We start from the raw sequence: 10,305 nt of genomic DNA on the forward strand, positions 1-10,305 counted from the left end.
TTTAATTGCCGCTTTCACAATTTGAGCCCAGAAATGTTAGAACGTTTCGAACTATTGTAGTCAATAACTTTTGCTTAATACCCAATGCACTATTAAGTCACAATACCGTACTAAAGTAACTATAAATGTTAAAATTAAAGTTGAGCGAATGCATTATTTAAGAACTGAACGGAATTAAGGTACAGTTAATAGCTGGTATATTTTATAAATTATCGCGAGTGGGGAATAAAATTGTTACCTACTCTAATGTTATAATAGATCTTATTGGTTAAATTTTATTACTATTACTTTCATTAACAAAATAATATTTCTTATACATTAAAAATTATTTTAAAGTGCATATTATTTACAATAATCATAGTTTAAGAAATCGAAATAAACTCCCTAAGGGCTACCTTGATTAATACTTCGAAACAAATTCAGATAAAAATTTCATAATAATTCGCTTATCAGCTGAATCGAAAAATTGACCAAATTTCTTGAATACGTGCCCAATTCAAGTATTTCCGTGTGCCGGCAAATAGGCAAACGTACTCACTCAATGAAAATAAATAAAAATATTTTACAAATATCGTTTTTGGTATAAATAATTCAAAAATCATATATCACAAGTGGGATGAGAGATAACAGTAAAAAATATTGCACTAATCAAAGTTCATTGAGATACAAAAATTTTTAAGTAAACAAAACAATTCACAGTCCGGCGGCATATGCTGTCCCAGCGGAAAAAATCCAATTCGAAAACAGTGTCAAGAACACCAGAATGAAAGTATTTCTGAGAGTCCCATATATTCGTATAAGCGCATGTACATACAAGTTGACTCTACATATATAGTAATTAATAATATTGAAATAAAATTACATTAAAAAATTTAAAATAAAAATATATAAACTCTTAAGCATGTGTCCAGAGCGGCGGTCAATGTTTATTTTTATTTGATTTTAATTTGTTTTTAGGCTGAAATATGACCAAAGATAGGTTCTTCGAGTGTTGATCGTAAATTATCATTAAATGATTAAAAACTTTGGAAAGTGTAGCTTTGTAATCGTACGTAATTATTGGACAAAAAGTAAGTTAATTATTTAGACGAAAAAGAAAAAAAAATAATTTATGTTTGCGTCATAATTTTTTTTACGCTTTTTCATTCTTCCTTTTTTTTGATATATTTTTACTATTATTTATAAACAAATTTCATTTATTTATCTAATAACGTGAATTTATTTATTGATAGCCATTGATATAATAAATTATAAATTTATACGCATATACTTTTATATATATTAAAGCAGATTATAAAATTATCTTAATTCATGTGACAGATATAGTTTACTTCACTTCAGGTAGCTCATGTCCTCCATTACGCAGAAGTATCTATTTATGGATATTGTTAACAAAGCTATAATCAATAGATTTTATTGATTAAGTTTCATTTCTAACTAAAAAACATTATAAGACTTTGAGATATAGATCTGTCTTTCAGCTATTCAACTGTCAACAGTTCTAAAGGTTTTAAACGTCGTATAACAATGGCTAGATCTGCAACAACAAAACTCATAGAAATATGAGAATATAGAACTATAACAAAATCTACAAAGCTTCGCATTGTAAACACCTTGGTACTTCCTATAGCCACCTATGCAGTTAAAACATGGACCATAAAAAAATTGGATAGACAGAAGATTGAACCCTTCGAAATGTGGGTCTATATAAGAGTGTTAAGAACTCCACGCCTATGTACTCAAAATATTAAATGTAAAGATCAGACTTATGAAAATTATTTCCAACTCATATTTAACCTATTTTGATCACGTAACAAGGCTAACGAGAACTCTAGAGCAACTAATTTTAGAGGGAAAAGTGAGTGAAAACAGACAATGAGAATGGTCGCCGACACGTTGGGTGGATCAATTACAACCTCTTCTTGGAAGAACGAGTAGTGATTCAAATTTATTTTAAACCTACTTTAGCTTATATATTGTAAAGGAAAATATATAGTAAATCAGATTTAACAAAAACAAATATTAGTAGTGAGGTCATTTATTAAAAAATATACTCGTCAGTAAGAACAATCCGTCACTGAGGTACTGTGGAACTTTCATGACTTTTTGAATTGAATCATTTAAATTTATGAATTGATAATAGTTGATAACTATAATCTGATTTCATGCCCAAAAGTCAGTAAGAATAATAGATTGATGAGCACAATTATGCATTTTATGTTTTTTTTACCGCCTAAGTAGATTCTCCTACAACTTTAAGATTTTCATTGTATTAAATCAAATGAATATAGCGATAGTTACGAATTAAATTCTGATTTTAGGCCAAAAACTCATTATGGATCGATGAGTAAAATTGTTCGCTGTCAATCAATTTTTGAGGAATATACATAAAGTATTTAAAAATGTATTTATTATTTTTTTATTGCTGAAATTACTTTCCATAACTGCTATTTTTACGAACACATAGTAACAATATTGTAATTGGAAGAAAATTTTGAAAGTTACTAAATTGTGTTATCAACATGTATAATTAATTTTATTGATTGTTTACACTGAAAATGTCATGAGTTGGTGGTCTAGATAGCGAACCAGTTACCAAAAATATTACCACTTAAATTAATCGGCCACCAAATCAGTCTAGACATATTTACTAAATGCATTTAAACTTTCCGAACTTTATTTTTAGTGAATATATGTAGAAGGCTTTAACACAATTCGCCAAATTTCTCTCTCTATCTCGGAGTAAGTTACTCAGGCGTCGCCTCAAAAGTTTCTTCCACTATTGTTTTTTAATTTGTTTTTAGACAGAACATGGACTTATCATGCATGTGGACTTATGCACGATAAGTCCACATGTGCTTTGAACCTATCAGCGGTTTTCCAAATATTTTTAAAATTTGTCCCCAACTTTTGCCATTCGACAATGACATTTTTTATGACACGCGATTAGCATTCATATTTTCGGTGTATTCGTGACGTCATTTGATGAATTGGTAAATATAAAATAAACAAAAATAAATATATATAAATTAGAATATATTAAAAAAATTTTTTTTTTGTTTTTTATTTTGTTAATCCGATTTTGATCAATATTTACTCAGTTTCGGATTTTATCAATTATCAAAACTTCGATAAGCAAATATTAAAATAAGTAATGCGTTTAATATATGCGGAATATGTATAAATTTTAAAGAAGATAGTGACGTCTTCATACCACTTAGTAGGGTTTAAATTGTTTTCTAATGAGATACATATAAGAATTCATTCTCAAACTAAATTGACAGAAAGGTTGGATGGAAGATGGAAGGAGTTACAATGACAGAACAACGAAATATTTTTCCATTTCTATAAATCTGAAAATATATATAAGTCGATATATATAAGTTTTTGTATTCTTTTCCAACCATAAGTACAACTGATTTTTTCGTTAAGTTTAATAACTACAATTTATTGAACTTAAGTTATAAGATTAACGAAACATAGTTTAGTTTCAGTATAGTTATTGTTGGATCTTCATGTCTATGAAGGAAAATGGGATTGAATAATGATTTAAAAAATTGAATGATTAAACCGCTTCTATAGCATTAAATTTCTGTCTCTCTTTTGCTCTTTAGAAAGTATATTTTCCTTTATTTCTACTTTCATATATTAGACTTCCGGCCTGCAGAATTTATAATTCTATGGCTACCACGATCAGGATTGACAATTTCTATTGTATCTTCAACATTTTGCAAAAAATTATGGGCCTAGCATCAATCCAAAACAAGTATTATACGTTGCACTGACTTTTCGTCGATGCAATGTTCTTGCGATAGGCACTTATGGATTTTCATTGTCCCCGTTTTCAAAATTTTGTCGTAACCATCAACCAAAAAGAAGCTTTAATACTAAAGAGAAGGTTCAGTGCTAAAATTTACTGAGAAAATCGGACTTGGACAAATACTTTAAATCCATGCAGGAGTTACAATGGAGCACTAAGTGGCAATGCTTAATCTCTCGACATAACAATAATACTAAAGATTTTGTAATATTCAAACAACGTTTTTCGACCACTTAAATATCTGAAAGGATTCTACTAATCATGCTGATTAGGAATGTATGTATTGAGCATATGTTGGCGGATGTCGTCTTCATTCGATATAAATCTTTTTATAAATTAGGTATATATGTATTGAACATATGTTCTGAGATGTTCTCGTCTTTATTCGATATAAATCTTTTGACAAACTTGATATACTCATAAGGTATTATCATTAGATTATAAGTGACTTAAAATACTGCTAAACCTCTTCAGAAAACAACCCACTGTTTATAAAACTATAGATAGTATAAAAAAGTACTTGTAGAAAATGACACTCTTAATATATATTATCACCGATTTCATTTTGTTATATTCATAAATACATCAAACCTCAGTGGATAAACACCTGGCCTTAGTACATCTGCCTTAGTAAATTCTTACTTTTAATATGAAATTTAATTAATTTTTCCCTACTAACTTTATACTTTTACCCGCTAAGTCAATGGGGCACTGAATGACGTTTCGCTTCGATTCTCAAGTGAAAGCATGTGGAATTTTACGATATTTTTTACTATTATTTTTTGAAAACGTCACGATTTACTATCAACAAATTTTAAAAAATGTTTGCTATTTTTTTGTTGTTTTTTGTGTTTTATATTTTTTTTTTCATTATAATTTTGATAGCAAATAAGCGATTTCTAGTTGTTGTTTTATTTTTATTGTTACCAACTGATTTGCAGATTTGGTTATTGTGAAATGTTTTGCTATAGCTATTCAAATGTGGACACAACCATTACAGAAATACAATTTCATTCCTTGGCAATTAATCACTCAACTATTTTAGCGCAATACGTAATGAAATACTTAAATTTTAATAAAAATTAACGTGGCTGCAAAAAGATAAGTGTCGTTATGTTTAAATTAAATTTTCTGCAAGTCATAAATTTCCGTAACAAATATAGAACACAACTGTCGATACACGCTGCTACGATAGATAAACTCTTAATAGTGGAACTTGAGTTAGGAAAATTATATTGGAAAATACAATATAATAGTAAATAATAATTAATATTAAATTTAATAATAAACAATTACTTAAACTTTCCTATCTTTATCATGCACCTGCTATAGTGGAGGTAAATTTAATTTTCTTTCTTTGTATAAATTCACACATTAACCTCTTGACCCTGTTATTGACTTAACGTGTATGATTTACTTCCCAATGCACTCCAACATATTGAAAATAATTACATTTTAATCTCAGACATCATTTAAATCCTCATAAAACTAACAAATTTTTTATTCTCCATAAAAGCTAACGTAACCGTAGATACGTCCAACCGCACGTCGTGGGTGGTCCGCTCATTTTCAAAACGTATAATCAACGACTCAGCCACTTGGCTAATTATGCGGTCTTATGGTCTTGCCAGCCTCACTATTTCAAATGCTTAATGCCTTTTAATGGCAGGCAACCGCTGCCCAACCCATGCATGTTTTGTTTTATTAACAATTTAATTTGTTGTTGCTAATGTTGTTGATATTGTTGATTGTTGTTGATTGTTGTTGCTGTCATCGATAATTAAGAAATCTGTATAACGCCACAAATAATGGCAACTTAAAATTATTACCAGAGTAAGACATCACCACTGATCCAGCAATGTTTTATGACAACGTTCGACGTTTGCATATACGAAAGATATTAATTTTATTAATTTTTTTAATTTATTTACAAAAATTTTTTTTCAATAATTAATTTTTTAATCATTTTTAGTAATTTTTACTAATTTTTAGTAATTTCTATTCATTTTATTTGAAATAAAATGTTTTAAACTGTTTTATGAAATTATTTGGAATTTTTTTTCTGTTCGTTATTGAATACAGGGTAAGCGGGATTTTTATAAGATTTTTCATATATTTATGCAAAAATGTTGCTAAGTTGGCAATATCATTCATTTACATTAAATTATTGAAAATTTTTTTAATAAAACATTTTTAATTAATATTTTATGTCATTTGTCTTTCAACCTCAAATAATTTCATTTATAGCAAATATTTAGAATATTTTTTAAATTGCATGGAATTTCTCAAAGCAATTAAGAAAAAATGTTAATGACATTTCTTCTAAATTTAACACTTTAAATGAATAATTAATAAAACAAAAGCAAAAAATAAGCTATATCTTTTCTGAAGTGTCAATACCATTCATACATAAAATGGAGTTAAGTAGGGTTTATACTATGTTTATACATTACGAACTTTAGGCAGCGAACTTTGTTAAAGTTGATTTAGCGTTTACATTATCGTTCCGGGTTTTCATTTTGACAATTGTTACATTTTTTACATCATTTGCTTAACCATGTTATCAATTTTATGATAGAATTTTTCTTAGAAAAACGCCATACAGACTACCCCTGGAGATGTTAAATACGCTACTAACAAAGGGTACAAAGGGTAGCGCTACAAGAGGTAGTTAAATATATAGGAAATATGTATTATTTTATTCAACACATATAATGTATAACTTATCTGCACTATGTAAAAGCATTCTATAAGAATGTTTCAGATCTTAGTCTGGGCTGTCTTACAGATTGTCAGTACAAGCTATTACGGATGATTTCTTAGTATACAAAATGCTTTAATATTATCAAATGCAATTTTTCCGCAAAGTCAATGTGGCACAATTTTAAATGACGTAAATCAGGAAGGGGTTGAACTCACTAGCTCATACAATTGCCAATTGACATTCTCACTAAAAAGTGTTATTGTTTTTTGCATAATTCAATGAAAGTTTTCTTAAAAACAAGATAACAATAGTTTTAGAATGGTTTGACTAGATATCCCATCTGCGTCTAAGCAAAGACGATTCTGTTTTATTAGATAGTTTTCTTAAAAACAAGACAAAAATAGTTTTAGAATAGTGTGACTAGAAATCTCATCTCAACTCATTCTTATTAAGAAGATAATGCAGGCCACGATGACCTATCAGTCAACCTGCCAACAACCTCAGTTTCGTTCTACTTAAAAGGAACACCCTACTATAGTTGAATTGGCGCACCACAACTTCGTTTATCTAAAATATAATACATTTTTTAGCTTAATATACTGCTTTCTTCCACAATACCTTTAACAAGCTCTAATGTTTTCATGAAGAAATAAAACAGCGCAACATAGGATTACCAATTAATATGTCAAATTAAATTGTTTAAATAAAAATTGATTTTGAAAAGCGTAATCCCATAACACCCGCATAAGTCACCGCAGGCAGGACACGCACAATACCAAATTGCAGCGCTGTCTACCAAAAATCGAAAGCAATAAAAATGTCAACACCCACTTCACTCAATACAAACGATAATCGATAACAATAATAGGGAACAACTGCCGATGAGCAGAAGGAACAGTTGTAAGGTATGTAATCCCCTTACACCAACAAAGGGCAATAAAAACTCATACGAAACTCAAATCACAATTGACACAATTTAAAGCGATTAAGGCCAACAATGCGAAAAGGCATTTAAGATACACGCTCGTAGATACTCACACACAAAAGTGTGCAAAGATAAAAGATACTCGAAAAATATGCGCATATGTAACGGCGTAGCATGTGCAGACTTCCGCAAAACGTTTCACCCAAAACAAAAATAAACGAGAACACAACGGCAAATCCTGCAATTCGATACGCCCTCATTACAGCGCCCGACTGGCGATGAAAGAAGACTACGGAATATTGACTAAACGCTGATGAATATGTGTCAGTCGCAGAGACAAATTAATACAAAAGCCAATAAACCAGATAACACATACAAATCAATATATATATTCAGCTACACAAATCGCTTCGAATTTTATTGAACTCCAGATCCTTTGTCCAGGTTTTTTCTTGTATTCATTATGTGGGTGGCAAATTGCCAAAAAAAAAGATTATGGTTGTACATAAAGTAGTATAAGTACATGTGAGAGTACTGCATAAAAGTGTATCCTTAATAATACAATATTTTATAGTGAATTCCTTTTTGTTAACCTCAGCGCAGCACAGGAAAAAGGATGCACCAGACGGAAGTTGAGAAATGACAATGAAACGAAACGTCGTCAAAAGAGTTCGTAGAATTAAAATATTGAATGGATAATGAGTATTAAGACTGATTGATTGGGTTACAGCAATAAAATTTCAAACAATATACTAAATATATTATATCCTGTTTATATACAAATATATTTATACATATGTATGTATAGCTCACATAATTCTTACAGTGCTGATTTGATGATTCATGCTAACTTAGATGAGAAATCCAAGGATGTGCACTTCAATAACACTTATTGCCTACATTAAGCAGGCCATGTTGGATAATGTTATCAGCAATTTTGTTGTCGGTTTTGTTATCCTTATAAATCACGAATTTATGTGTGGAGTTGATGAAGTGACAAGGATTAATTATAACAACAAAAACGATATATCTTTTTGTCCTTTTTGTGATTAAATTTAAACAAGCAGTGTTTAGATTTACTGAAGCAGCTGAATGTGTTAATGTTTCAAATCGAAAAAGGAACTTAATAAACAAATAGAATAAAATAGTAAAAACAAATTGAAAAAATTAGTGAGAGTTGCAGAAGATTTTGCTAGAGTTACTATACAATCGATACTGATTATCGATATTATAGAATAACATAAAAATATGGGCACAATAGATCATTAAAACATACTACAGATGCCACAACAAAATAATAATCATATAGACAAAATATATTTAAATAAATGTTTTGACTTTAAATCCAAAACATTTAAAGTAATTCGAAGATATTGCCTATTATTTCCATGTATCTTCAACAGATTCTATTCACTTTAGTTTATATTTCAAAGCAAAACAAACCTGAAAATATGCTTCATTTTTTGCACTTATATTATTAACATTTAATCTTTATATAATGACGGATCTTCATGGTCATATTTTATTTTTTAATCAAATATGTTATGAAAATAAAACTGCTTTATATTATATATACTTCAGCATAGTAACTACAAATGTATTTATTTCATTAGTTTTTCGTATCTATAAAATATTTTCTTATACTTGCTTTATTTAGTCGTGGTAAAATTTTGACTAATTGACCACATCGCAAAATTATGGCTAATCTATCACCACATATACTAACTTCAAATAACAACTTTATTAAATAACAACTTAAACGATAATATTTTAGAATATATTATTATAAATTATGTAACAATTAACTAAAACTAACAATACGATGATAACACTATGATAACAAAGAAAGATATACTCAACTACAACCATTTCTGTCAGAAAAAACATATCTGAACTCCTTTATATGATATGCCTAACATAATTATAAAAGATATAATCATAATATAGGCAATGATACCTCAAATTAATTAATGTAGTTGTTGTTATATAGCTGTGCTTCTAATATCACCTCGGTCTGATATAAGATTAAGTCAAACTACTTTTTCTTTAATGTCGGATACAATTGGGAACTAGTATTTTAGGTATATGAATTGCATAATATGATAGATATTTTATCAATACTGACTAATTAAGTAAAACATTAAGATTTTAAAAGTTGCATTTGTTTATTATTGTCAGAAATAGAGAAATATTCTCTTTATCTATTTGTTTTGGAACTCTCAGACATTTACTTTAATCATTTAAAGGCGCTGCTCTTTTAATAATAACCTTAATTAAAACTTATAAAGCCACAACATTTCTAAGTCTATTCATCCAATTGGTTATAATACGGCTATCCTTCTATCTATAATTATGAAGAATTAAGAATCAAAACGGATTGCTAAGGATAGTTTGCTTTTTTTTTTTAATTTTACCTATCTAACTTTCAATGTTGATGCCAATAATTGTTATTGGAAGGTGTGAACTAACAGAAACAGACTACAAAATAACTAAAATTAATTATTAATTATTAATAATTAAAAAATTTATCCACTTTCTTTATAATCTTAATTTTATACTTCACGAGGTTAATAAAATTATTTCAGTGCACAATAGTCTAGTTGACCCAATTCCTCTGTGACTCAATCAATCAATCCTTTATATTATTATGAAGAATAATGCTTCTTTTTTAAAATATTTCTTTAAAGCTAGTCAGTGGCTTGTGCAAAGTAGCTATAAAGTTCCATCTCCTAAAATATTCCTAGTCATTTTAGTCCAGATATAATAGTTTCTTTTCAATTGGATGTTTTCATATTAACTTCGAATTCATTTTTAAAAATAGTTTTTAAATGAGCTGCTCTATTCATCTTCTTAAAC

Source organism: Teleopsis dalmanni, chromosome 2 (genome assembly GCF_002237135.1).
Source record: "Teleopsis dalmanni isolate 2A chromosome 2, ASM223713v2, whole genome shotgun sequence".
NCBI classification, from domain to species: Eukaryota; Metazoa; Arthropoda; class Insecta; order Diptera; family Diopsidae; genus Teleopsis; species Teleopsis dalmanni.